The sequence below is a fragment of the Cupressus sempervirens genome, chromosome 7, assembly GCF_028749045.1.
Source record: "Cupressus sempervirens isolate cs-2001-9-10 chromosome 7, ASM2874904v1, whole genome shotgun sequence".
NCBI classification, from domain to species: Eukaryota; Viridiplantae; Streptophyta; class Pinopsida; order Cupressales; family Cupressaceae; genus Cupressus; species Cupressus sempervirens.
The window spans coordinates 697172575-697186181 of record NC_143124.1 but is presented as its reverse complement, the minus strand read 5'-3'; the positions used below and the strand labels follow the sequence as shown (position 1 = coordinate 697186181).

Sequence of the window (13607 nt, the reverse complement as noted above, 5' to 3'; positions counted from 1 at the left end):
GCAAGAGACTAGTTACATGGACTAGCAAGAAAAAAAAATTGCACCTCAAAATCTACTATTGAAGCTAAATATGTTGTTGATGTTGTGAATTACACAAACATTGTATGGGTCAAACAGATACTCAAAGGTATGAAGGGATCACAAAACCAATGATACTTTATTGTGATAATACAAGTGCTATCAATATATCCAATAATCCAATAATGCACACAAAGACTAAATACATTGCAATTAAGTATCATTATTTGAGAGAGTTAGTTCAAGATAAAGAGGTAAAGGTAGAATATGTTAACACAAAAGACAAATTTTTTTGATATCTTCACAAAAGCATTACCTAAGAATGCTCATGAGCATCTAGGAGGAAAACTAGGGTTGATACCACTATTAAAGGCTATCTAAGTAACAAGAGGAATGCCTTGCATCAAACAAGCTGATGTTCATATGTTAAAAATTGATGTAGAGGATCTTACTTTAGGAGCTACCTAAAGTAATCAAAGAGGTAAAACTTCAAATAAGTTACAAGCAAGTTGATAGAGAGAGAAACTAAAAAGCTTACATTTGCATTATTAAAGATGATAAGTCTTTGGCATTGTTTTCAAAGAGGGAGAAAATATTGCTGATCAACAATATGATTACTAATCAAGAGAGATAATTAATGAGGGAGATAACTATTGATATTGATAATTAGAGGAGGACATAAGTGTGATGAGGGAGATAGAGAAATAGAAGAAATAGGGAGAAATGCTAATATCTAGGAGATATAGTAAAATGGAGATATAAGATGAAACTCAAAGGGAGTTATAAAGATTTTTGTGATCTATCCAAAAGATGGAACTTGCTGATAGAGGGAGAGATTTCAATACAAGGAATTGTTTTCTTTTTGGTATTGGTATTGTCTTACTATTTTAACCTAGTCAGTTTGGTTGAACAAGGTGTTTACTATTTGGTTGATTTGGTTAATCAATTTGGTTTTCCATCAATGCCAAAGAGGAAGATTGTAAAGGTATATTGTTGAGAACATACAAGTATGACAAATATGCTTCAATAATTTTTTTGTCACTCATGTCAAACCTACTATTTCTTGGTAAGTCATTTTCTTATAAGATTTAAGTACTATCACTTAGATGATTGATGAAGAGGATTGGATGAAAAAATGTAACAATAAAACCTAGAGGAAAGGTTGAGTTTTGATTATGTAATGAAGTACAAGAATTAGTTAAGACAATGATAACATGATGTATTGATAATCTACTTAAGGTTACAAAGGCTAGTTACACTAAAAAAATTTAGAAGAACAAAAGTGACACAAAGTTTGTCTGACAAGCTTGATTGAGTGGATAGTAGGTGTCGAGAAAGGTCAGTACAAGCCTTCAGTAGAAAATTAGTTGGAGCCAAGTAAAAATTCATTTTAGTGTATGCCAAGTAGAATAGTGGATGTTAAGAAAAGTTTAGTTGATACTAAGCACCAGTAAACTTTAGTTCGTGCTAAGTAATTTCATAGAGGATACCAAGCAATATAGTATGTGTTGAGCATTAGAAGCTACATAATGTCAAGTTGCTACATTATTTAAAAGATTATGAATTTGATGTATCTAAGATAAAAAGTTTGTTTTCTTGGAATTTTTGAACCAAGTGGATGATAAGATTGATGAGCTAGTGGCATACAATTCAAGGTAAACTTTTTTTAGGTGAATTCAAAGAGGATTCAAGCAGAAGTTTCTAGAAGATATATAGAATGTGGGATAGATACATTGTATCCTACCTAATCCACCCTAACCCTAATTTTGATGATGGAGAATGAGTAGAAAAATATCTTAATTTCCTATTTATAAGAATGACTGGTCATGAAGAAAAGTTTTCGTGTGTGAGAAAGGACTTTTCTTCATCAAGTGACCTAAGAGGAAAGACTGCATTGGCTTGTTAAGCAAGAAGGCTTAAGGAGATGAATGGTTGAAGGGTGAACAAGCTATCAGAGCTACAAAGGATGAAGGTCAAGCATAATTGAGGACTGAATAGTGATCTATAATCTACAAATGAATTTGTAAGTTGTATTAGATCAAGCCTTATTGTTACTCTCTAACAATTTGTAGGTGCACTTTCAGTACACCATTTTTAAACTTAAAAATGCACTTCCCATGAAAATAAATTCCCTTAATATGTTCCTTGATTTTACTAATGTGTTCTCATGGGGTTGAATTGGTTTGAAGATTCAAAATGTAAAATTCTAAATTCTTCATGTTTGAGGAGTTTAGAATTCAAAGATTAGTCTCACGGCTTAAATTACTAGAATTAATGCAAGTTCCAAGATAAGGGGTGTTTGATATCAGGTTTCAATCAAAGGCTTCTAGATTTGATGATCAAAGGATAATGACTGTAGATATATATTCAAATTTCACTTATAATGGAGAAAGCAAAAAATGAACTTTGAAGGTAAAATTCCACCAAGTGGAGAAGTAAAAGTCCAAATTCCCATTGGGGTCTTTCAATGAAAAATGTACATTGCAAACTTTCCCAAATTTTAAATGTGAGTTTGGATTTTCCAAGTTTTGGTATAACTCTATGATTCAAATTCTGTGATCCAAAATGTAGGTTCGAAATACAGATTTTGAAACACCATCTCAATTCAAATTCTAGAATGTAGATTCAAGTTCAATTCCTTTTGAAGATATGATTATCATTGCAGTTCATAATTCAAGTTTTGCAAGTTCAAGAGTATAGTTTCCAAAAGAAGTTTGGATATACAGTTAAAGAGGGAATGATTTTTTTGAAGTGAAAGGTATCTCTCAATGAGTTTGTCCGCAGGATGATATATTCTCTCTTCTCAATGTCAATAATTTAGATAAGCCATATTATACTAATTTGTGAAAAATTCTATGTTAATTATAATCAAAGGCATCACACACATTATGAAGACATCAAGCACACCTTTCTGACACAGTTTGACATGGAGGCATAACCGAATTCTTGGACTCTAGATAATGAACTAACAATGAAGGTATTTACATCCATCATCGGGTTTTATAATGAGAAAACATAAGGGAAGTTTTGGTAGTAACAAATACCAAATGGAATGACCCAAGTACGAAGAAGTTGCTTTGGTAGAAAACACCTGACCATGTTCATTTTCTACCACAGGAGAAGCCAAATTCTCATTTTCCACTGGAGAGGCCATATTCTCATTTTTTGAAAAAGAGATGACCCTGTGCAAATGTCCATAGGATAAGAGAATAAAATACTAGGTGCATTAATAGTTGATATGGGTAATGTCTATCATCACTTCAAGGGTGATGAGTTGTAGCCAGTGAAGACACAGATGAATCGAAAAAGAAAAAAATCTCATCGAATCTTGTCTGGAGGTGAAACTCGATGGATGCCATGGAAAAGTTAAAAGAAAATAGGGGCAGAGAAACATAGTGTTTCTTCTTAAAAAAAAGACGTAGAGGAATGGTGTTATAGAGGTGAGGGTGCAACCAATGTTGTAATGAGCTATCATGGGATATCACCAGAATTTGTTGGAAAAATACTAAGTGTGCAGAAGGCTTCTCCAGATAAGCTTGGTGGCAGTAGCTCAGAAAAAAATGCTTCACTTTTGTCTATTGAAGAGCAAGTGCTATGGTCTAAGCTACAAGAAGTTGTTCCATCAAACTCTAAAGAGATTCTAGCCAAGGGATATGCACAAACATGTCATAGGTCCTTTCTTAGGTTCTGATCATTTTGATCTTGGGGCACCTATTCATGTTTCAAAGGATTTTTTAGAAGCTTTGGGTCAAAAAATTTATAAGAAATGTCCGAAATGGAGGATTAGAGATACTAGGATTAATCTCCAGAGTGGCTATGCACTTCTCATCTCAGATCATGCATTCTTTTAACAAGATCTTGATGGTGTTGCACCATGTATCTCTGTAGAAATCAAGGTAGCCAAAATGTGGGTTTCTTCCTTGTTCAATGTTCATATCATCAAAGAATCAAATGAAAAATATTGTATGTCAATTTACAATGCATCAACATCTAAAGTTATTCCAACAAGAGGTAGCTAGTCTCAGCAAATATTGTCCAATAGACTTGTTCTCTGAATCACGTGATAGAATCCGTCAAGCAATTGGGAGACTTTTGGAAAACCCTTAAAATAATTTATGGATATTTTTGAATGGCTCGTTGGTATGTGGTGGATTGGGATATTATGCAGAGGAAGGCTTGCTTAATGGTTCCATCACTGAACAAACAGTCCAAGACTTGGAAGATGCACCCGAGAATGTAATGAAATGCCAAAAGGGAGAGCAAATGACATGCTTCAATGATCTTATCATAGAATCTCTTCTCAAAACTATAATGTTAAGCAAGCTTCTTGATGTTCAGAAGATGGACCTTTATGACATTGAAGGTGCAATCCATGCATATTTCAATATCATTAGGAAACCATGCCAGATATGCACTTCTTCTTCAGTCGAGTCAAATAATAATATGCAAAATCATACCCATGATTATTTTACCTCTCTTTCACTTGAGGAAAGCAAAAAGATTGTCTGTGATTTTCTAGTATCCACAACTGCAAAAGATTGTAGTTTAATTCTCACTTTCCAACCTATAAATAATGATGCCACATATGTAAATTCATTAGATGGAAATAATATGATGCACTTTGTGGCAACTAAACAAACATTTCACTTCAAGGCTTATTATGTAGACTTGGATTTGAAGCGCTTGGAAAAAAATGACCCACTATTACAAATTAGATTAGAAAATAGTAAGTATTTACAACAGAAGGGATGAGACAAATGGGAGTTCAAATGGTGAAGCTTCTAAAGTCTGTGAACTAGTTTGATTAGCCTTTTCACATCATTATTGAGTGAAAAATAGAAATATGCATCTCATTGGTATTTTTTTTATGTAAGCAGAAGTAGACATGGTAGGTGCTATGCCAGAGCAACCAAGAGATGAAGCCATTCATGTGCATCATTTTATATCATAATTTCCACAAAGTGATCAAAACTAGTAGTTTCCTTAACCTCTAGTGTGGAAAAATTATTTATTTTCTTTGTAGGTAATTTGGATAAATAAATTGTCTGTGCTATGCCAAAACCTATGCAATGTCCAGGCCATGTTTTCTGGATGCCATCACCAACAATTCATTGTAAGTGTGTTCCAAAAAGGATGTAGACAGTACCTACTTATAGGATATATGATGAAAGTGACTAATCAACTCCTTCAAAGAAAGAGTTATCTTGGCAACTAAAAAGTCACCACCAAGCAGAGAGAAGTGTTAAATATGTAATTTGATGACATTGAATAGGGCTTCTTTTTCGGATACAATCAGAGAGCTTAAGGGAAGGAAAGGACATTTTAGTTTAGATTTTTCATTTCATTGCATGTAGAGGGTTCAGCCTTTTCTACATACAGTCAGAGAGCTAGAGTAGAGGGGGGGTAAATTGTTGATGTAACAAGACTTGATATTGCAGAGTCAATAAAGGGTGTTTTATGTCAATAATTTCTATTCCAATTAGTTAATTAGATGGTTCTTTCTCTTAATTTGAGTTACAATAGGAAGGAAAGATTTCATTCTTTTGTTGCAAAGATGTGAATAAACCTTAGTAAGATGTGTTGTGGGATTTTCAGAGAGGAACTAATTAGAAGCTCTTTATGTTTCATTATGTTTCTATAGGAAGTTGCTGAGTATATGGATTCATAAGAATTTTGAGTTCTATTGCTTGGGTTTTAGATTAGAAACTTTTTCTTGCCTAGATTAAGCCCTATTTAGGCTTAGTTCGGTTTTCCTCTTCTGCTCTCGAGTTAAGAGCATACCTCGCATTAGTTTTAGGATCAAATTATAATTCATTGAATATTTTTCACATAGGGAGTTGTACCTTTATTCAGAGGGAAACTAGTTATTCTTAGAAATAGTTTCCCAATTGTTGTGTAAAGTTGTTCTTCATTACAAATTGGGCAAATTGAAAAGAGAGTCAAAAGAAGAACAATCTATTTACCAATAGATTTTTGGTGACTCTGCTGGGGAAGCAGAAAAGAAGATTAGTGTCAAAGATTGTATCCTCATTTTATTATTGTCTCTGCTATGTAGAGATTGGCAACTTTAGTATTGATTCTCATAACTTTGGGTGAGAAATCTAGTGTTTACATTTTCAAATTTTATTATCTCTAACTTGCAAAGATTGGTAACTTTGTTTATTAAAAAGGACCATGCCTATTAAAATGATGAATGGAAGGAGATGAGACCCTTCCCTTATAGAACTACATCACACTACTGACCCTGTGTTGCATGATATGTTTGAAAATTGGAGAGAAAGCATCACTCATGGAGTAAAGATGAACCTAAGTGTTAATGAAGATCATGCAACTATTCTATTATGGAAAAGTATCTGTGCAAGATATGACCTATTGAAAGGCGTGGAAGTGAAGACAAAATTGTTGCAGCATTATAAAGAAAGGACATTGCAGCCAAGTAAGGAAATAAAGGCTGATGATGATAAAGTTTCAGAGATCCCACAAGATCGCATCTCTTAAAATTTTTTAGTCTTGAGTGAACAAGAAGTTCAATCAAGAAAGCAAACTCGAAGAAAACCCACATTTAGAGAGATAAATGTTGAAAGTGACTTCAATTTATATTTCCTTTGGACTGCATTTAAACAGAGTATAGCTGAAGCTAAAGAAAAAGGATTAGACTCCTCCAAAGATTATCAATCTGCTCAGTTGTTAAAGTGTGTATATCAAAGGTACTTTGATGTTCAAGATCAAAGAAGAAAAGGGATATATTGTTCAGCCCATGTGCCTAATGAAAAATCAGTAAATAAAAAGCCCATATCAACCAATGGTTCAATTTTTGGAGAGAAAGAGATACCCTAGTTTTTGAAAGCACAAATTTCAGCAAACAAAGACAACCTTCACAGAGATAAAGAATTGGTAAGAAAAGTAGATGAAGAATTTTTTCCCATGCCTTCATTAATTCTTGATTTAATAGATTTCAGATTTGAAGAAAATAAAGATAAAATTTTGCATGAAGTTTCTTTAAAAAATAATTCAATGGTTAATACACTTCCAGAACATGGAAAGTTTGACTTTAGTGAATATTCTGGCAAAAATGATTTTCAGTTTGCAAAATTTAATAATGATCTTATGTTAGAATCTATTTGTCTTGAATAAAATACAATGATCAATCCTCTTGATGCATTTTGTATTGAAGAGAAAGTGAGATCATGTTTTGCCAAATTTGAAAATGTGGTTGAAGAGATGGTAAGAAGAGTTGAAAGAGATGACCTTTCCATGTTTTCCACCTCTTCTGATGATAATAGTTGCAGATTAGTAGAAATTAATGGGGATCATGCTTCAAAGATTTTTTTTCCTGAAAATTATCCTAAGACTAATGTGTTATCAAAAGGTGGAATGTCTGGTGTTATTGAAGAACATGGTAAGGATGACTCAACATCCATTATATTTGATAGGGATCCAATGCAAGAACCACTCCTTTTGCAAGATAATGCAATATTGGGTTTTCCTAATCATATGGATACACATGAAAAGGCTGCAATATGTTTTGATGATCATCTTGCTGAATTTGAGAATGTTGTTGAAGAAATGATTGTAGCAATAAATTGTGAGGAAGAGTTTTCAAATGTTAATGAAGTATTGTCACATCACGAAGAAGATAAAGAGCTTGATCCTGGTTCTTTTTGTTCTAAAATGGAGGTTGATAAAACCATGATGCCTACAAGGGAATTTACTTCAATAGTTAATCCAGGTATTGAAATTTTAAATTCAAAAGAATATCTTGCATAATTGACAATTGTGACAAATGAAGAAGATGTTTCAATCCGAATGGAACCTGTGTATCATGAAGAATCACCTTGTTTCAATTTTACTTTAGAACCTAAAGTTGCTAAAGAGAATACTTGTGATCAGTATGATGCCATTTCTTTTCTAGAATTTCTTAAATGGTCCAATGCTCTCAATCCTATTTTAATTGTTGATATCTTTACTAAGAATGATATGGTTGATATGAGTAGATGTGATTATGTTCCATTTGTGCATTTGGAATCTGGTGAATATTTTTCTCCTTCACAGAAAATGGTTGAACATATGAAAGGAAGTGTGCAAAAAGGTATAGAAGAACTAGAGATTTATAATGAGGCATGGTTATTTGGAAAGGTCCTGTGGATTACTATATCGCAAATTTCTTTTAGACTTATTTTCAGCAATGAAGGTGTTGCCAGAGGTTATCAGTGTTGTTTCAAACTGGTGAAGCATTTTCCTTTATTTCAGAAAGGATCATATTTCTCTATTCCAGTCAATGGTCATGTATGATTCCTTCCTTGTTCTCTGATTGTTGGTGAGGTCTCCTCACCTGTAGTAGTTAGGTTTTGCTTTCTAGTTTTGGGTGTGCTTAATGTAGCTTTCCCTACTTTTGTAGTTTGTTGTCCTCCTATTTTGGTAAGTTTAGCTGGCTTTGCTCCCCTCCACCCTCCCGGTAAGAAGCTCTACGGTTTCCCTCTTTTTGGTCTGACTTTGTAGCCCAATGGATAAGGCCTACTCTATGAAACCTGAGATTCTGGATTCTTTATGTACCTTGTATCACATAATCACCATTTTGAGCCAGTTGTAGGTGCACTTTTAGTACACCATTTTTAAACATAAAAATGCACTTCCCATTAAAAGAAATTCCCTAATATGTTCCCTAATTTTACTAATGTGTTCTCATGGGGTTGAATTGGTTTGAAGATTCAAAATGTAAAATTCTAAATTCATCATGTTTGAGGAGTTCAGAATTCAATGATTAGTCTCATGGCTTAAATTACTAGAATTGATGCAAGTTCCAAGATAAGGGGTGTTTGATATCAAGTTTCAATCAAAGGCTTCTAGATTTGATGATCAAAGGATAATGACTACAGATATGTATTCAAATTTCACTTATAACAGAGAAAGCAGAAAATGAACTTTGAAGGTAAAATTCCACCAAGTGGAGAAGTAAAAGTCCAAATTCCCATTGGGGTCTTTCAATGAAAAATGTACATTGCAAACTTTCCCAAATTTTAAATGTGAGTTCAGATTTTCCAAATTTTGGTATAACTTTGTGATTCAAATTCCATGATCCAAAATGTGGGTTCAGAATACAAATTTTGAAACACCATCTCAATTCAAATTTAAGAATGCAAATTTAAGTTCAATTCCTTTTTAAGATATGATTATCATTGCAGTTCACAATTCGAGTTTTGCAAGTTCAAGAGTATAGTTTCCAAAATAAGTTTGGATATATAGTTAAAGAGGGAATGATGTTTTTTAAGTGAAAGGTATCTCTCAATGAGTCAGTTCTCAGGATGATATGGTCTCTCTTCTCACTTTCAATAATTTAGATAAGCCATATTATACTCATTTGTGAAAATGTCTATGTTCATTATAATCAAAGGCATCAAACACATTATGAAGACATCAAGCACACCTTTTCGGCATATTTTGACATGGAGGCATAACCGAATTCTTGGACTCTAGATAATGTTAACAATGAAGGTATTTACATCCATCATTGGGTTTTATAATGAGAAAACATAAGGATTAGTTCGATAGCCAGAATTAGTAAAATTAATTCTCCTCATAACTTTGCAGATCCTACTACCAGTAGTAGTAACTCTCAGATTTCATGCATATTGCCATGGAAGCAAAATTGGAAAGGGAATTTTTGGGAGTAACAAATACCAAATGGAATGACCTGAGTACGAAGAATTTTCTTTGGTAGAAAACACCCTACCATGTTCATTTTCTGCCACGAGAGAAGCCAAATTCTCATTTTCTGCTAGAGAGGCCATATTCTCTTTTTCCAAAAAAGAGAAGACCCTGTGGAAATGTGCAGAGGATATGAGAATAAAATGCCAGGTGCATCAACAGTTGATATGGGTAATGTCTACCATCACTTCAAGGGTGATGAGCTATAGCCAGTGAAGACACAGATGAATCAAAAAAGAAAAAAATCATCGAATCCCATTTGGAGGTGAAACTCGATGGATGCCATGGAAAAGTTAAAGGAAAATAGAGGTAGAGAAACATGGTGCTTCTTATATAAAAAAAAGATGCAAAGGAATGGTGTTATAGAGGTGAGGGTGCAACCAATGTTGTAATGATCTATCATGGGATATCACCAAAATTTATTGGAAAAATATTGCGTGTGCAGAAGGCTTCTCCAGATAAGCTTGTTGACAGTAGCTTAGAAAAAATGTTTAATTTTTGTCTATTGAAGAGCAAGTGTTGTGGTCTGAGTTGCAAGAATTTGTTCCATCAAACTCTAAAGAGATTCTAGCCAAGGGATATGCACAACATGTCATAGGTCCTTTATTAGGTTCTAATCATGTTGATCCTAGGACACCTATTCATGTTTCAAAGGATTTTTTAGAATCTTTTGGTCAAAAAATTTATAAGAAATTTCCAAAATGGAGGATTAGAGATACCAGGATTAATCTCCAAAATGGCTATGCACTTCTCATCTTAGATCATGCATCCCTTTCACAAGATCTTGATGGTGCTACACCATGTATCTCTGTAGAAATCAAGGCAGTGAAAATGTGGGTTTCTTCCTTGTTCAAGGTTCATATCATCAAAGAATCAACTAAAAAAGATTGTATCTCGATTTACAATGCATCAACATCTAAAGTTATTCCAACAAGAGGTAGCCAGTATCAGTAAATATTGTCCAATAGACTTGTTCTCTAAATCACGTGACAAAATCCATCAAGCAACTAGGAGACTTTTTGAAACCCCTTAAAATAATTTATGTATATTTTTGAATGGCTCATTGGTATGTTGTGGATTGGGAGGTTATGCAAAGGAAGGCTTGCTTAATGGTTCCATCATTGAACAGATAGTCCAAAACTTGGAAGACGCACTCGAGAATGTAATTAAATGCCAAAAGGGAGAGTGAATGACATGCTTCAATTATCTTATCACATAATCTCTTCTCAAAACTAGAATGTTGAGCAAGCTTCTTGATGTTCAGAAGATGGAACTTTATGACATTGAAGGTGCAATCCATGCATATTTCAATATCATTAGGAAACCATGCCAGATATGCACTTCTTCTTCAGTCGAGTCACTTAATCAAATGCAAAATCATACCCATGATTATTTTACCTCTCTTTCACTTTAGGAAAGTAGAAAGATTGTCCATGATTTTTTGGTATGCACAACTGCAAAAGATTGTAGTTGAATGCTCACTTTCCAACCTGTGAATCATGATGCCACATATGTAAATTCATTAGATGGAAATAATATGATGCACTTTACAGAAACTAAACAAACATTTCACTTCAAGGCTTATTATGTAGACTTGGATTTGAAGTGCTTGGAAAAAATGACCCACTATTACAAATTGGATAAAAAAATAGTAAGTATTTACAGAAGGGATGAGACAAATGGGAGTTCAAACCATGAAGCTTCTAAAGTATGTGAACCAGTTTGATTAGCCTTTTCACATCATTGTTGAGTGAAAAATAGAAATATGCATCTCATTGGCATTTTTTTTATGTAAGCAGAAGTAGACATGGCAAGTGTTATGCCAGAGCAACCAAGAGTTGAAGCCATTCATGTGCATCATTTTATATCATAATTTCCACAAAGTGATCAAAAATAATAGTTTCCTTAACCTACAGTGTGGAAAAAGTGTTTATTTTCTTTGTAGGTAATTTGGACAAATAAATTTTCTGCACTATGCCAAAACCTGTGCAATGTCCAAGTCACATTTTCTAGATGCCATCACTGACAATTCATTGTAAGTGCATTCCATAAAGGATTTAGATAGTACTTTCTTATAGGATATATGATGAAAGTGGAAAATCAACTCCTTTAAAGAAAGAGTTATCTTGGCAACTGAAAAGTCATCACCAAGCAGAGAGAAGTGTTAAATATGTAATTCAATGACATTGAACAAGGCTTCTTTTCTGGATATAGTCAGAGAGCTGAAGGCAAGGAAAGGACATTTTAGTTTAGATTTTTAATTTCATTGCATGTAGAGGGTTCAACCTTTTCTGCATATAGTCAAAGAGTTGGAGTATAGGGGGGTAAATTGTTGATGTAACAAGACTTGATATTGTAGAGTCAATAAAGGGTGTTTTATGTAAATAATTTCTATTCCAGTTAGTTAATTAGATGGTTCTTTCTCTTAATTTGAGTTACAATAGGAAGGAAAGGATTTCATTCTTTCATTGAAAAGATGTGAATAAACCTCATTAAGATGTGCTATGGGATTTTCAGAGAGGAACTAATTAGAAGCTCTTTATGTTTCATTTATGTTTCTATAGGAAGTTGCTGAGTATATGGATTCATAAGAATTGTGAGTTCTATTGCTTGGTTTTTAGATTAGAAACTTTTTCTTGCCTAGATTAAGTCCTATTTAGGCTTTGTTCGATTTGCATATTCTACTCTTGGGTTAAGAGCATACCCCACATTAGTTTTAGGATCAAAACATAATTCATTGAATATTTTTGACATAGGGAGCTATACCTTAATTTAGAGGGAAACTAGTTATTCTCAGAAATAGTTTCCCAATTGTTGTGTAAAGTTGTTCTTCATTACAAATTGGGCAAATTGAAAAGAGAGTCAGAAGAAGAAGAATCTCTTTACCAACACAATTGTATTAGTCTAGGGTAAATCCTTTGTATTAAGGTTGACCTAATAGTCATTTATAAATCCTTTTATTGGGTGACATTCCAAGTGAATGGTCTAAAGTTCTCTAACAAGGCTCACTTATAAAAGGGTGATTGAGATCCTTTAATAGGGTCACATTTAACAATGTGTATTTTTAACCTTTCACAAGGTATCACTTTAGAAGAGTGAAAAGGAGTAGCATGTTACTAGTGGTTTTTCCCAAATTGGGTTTCCACATAAACCATTGTATCAAGTGTGTTGATGTATTTGTTATGTTTCATACATTTCTACAAGTTGATTTCATAGTAACCTACAAGTTTTTAAGTTATTGCATAATCTTATGGATGTATGCATGGTGAAGATAAATGTTTTATGGGTTCACTAAGCTATGAAATTTTTTATTTATACATCTAGACCTATGATAACTAATTCAACCCAACCCCCTACGCACCACCCCCCCACCCCCCCTCAGTTATTCTAAAGTATTCCAACAATAAAATAGCAACAACCCAAAATAGGGGAGAAACCATAGAGCTAATATGAACAAAGACTGCTGAAAAAGGAGCACAGACTAGTCAAGCCAAAGAAAGACCTTAGAGAAATGGCTAAAAGAAACAACCTAGTATAGCCTATTTTGAGAACATAATCATGTCACAAAATCCAAATTTTTAGTAGTAGAACATCCCCTGAGGTAGATTAAGAGGGAACACAATAGCTTAACCCATAAAGATTAATTGAGTCATGCCATGTCCAAAATCATGACAAGCTTAGGAGAGGGTCAACTCCATCCATCCCAATAAGACCATATCCTTGATTGTCATACCATAGGTGGGTAGAGATATCCAACCCATCTGCCACAACATGTGATAAGACCAAAACTCCCTTCCATAAAGTGGGACAAGACATGAGGCAAAAAAGTGAAGCCCAAAATGGGAATCCCAACTCATAAATAGGGGATCAACATAAAAAGCCCC

At 33.7% G+C, this 13607-nt stretch overlaps 2 pseudogenes; both read left to right on the top strand.

Moving 5' to 3' along the window:
* The first annotated feature begins 3256 nt into the window (after nucleotides 1-3256).
* On the top strand, nucleotides 3257-4862 carry LOC149549122 (inositol-pentakisphosphate 2-kinase pseudogene; annotated as a pseudogene).
* A 2530-nt stretch (nucleotides 4863-7392) lies between these two features.
* On the top strand, nucleotides 7393-11205 carry LOC149549121 (inositol-pentakisphosphate 2-kinase-like; annotated as a pseudogene).
* The last annotated feature ends 2402 nt before the right edge of the window (nucleotides 11206-13607 follow it).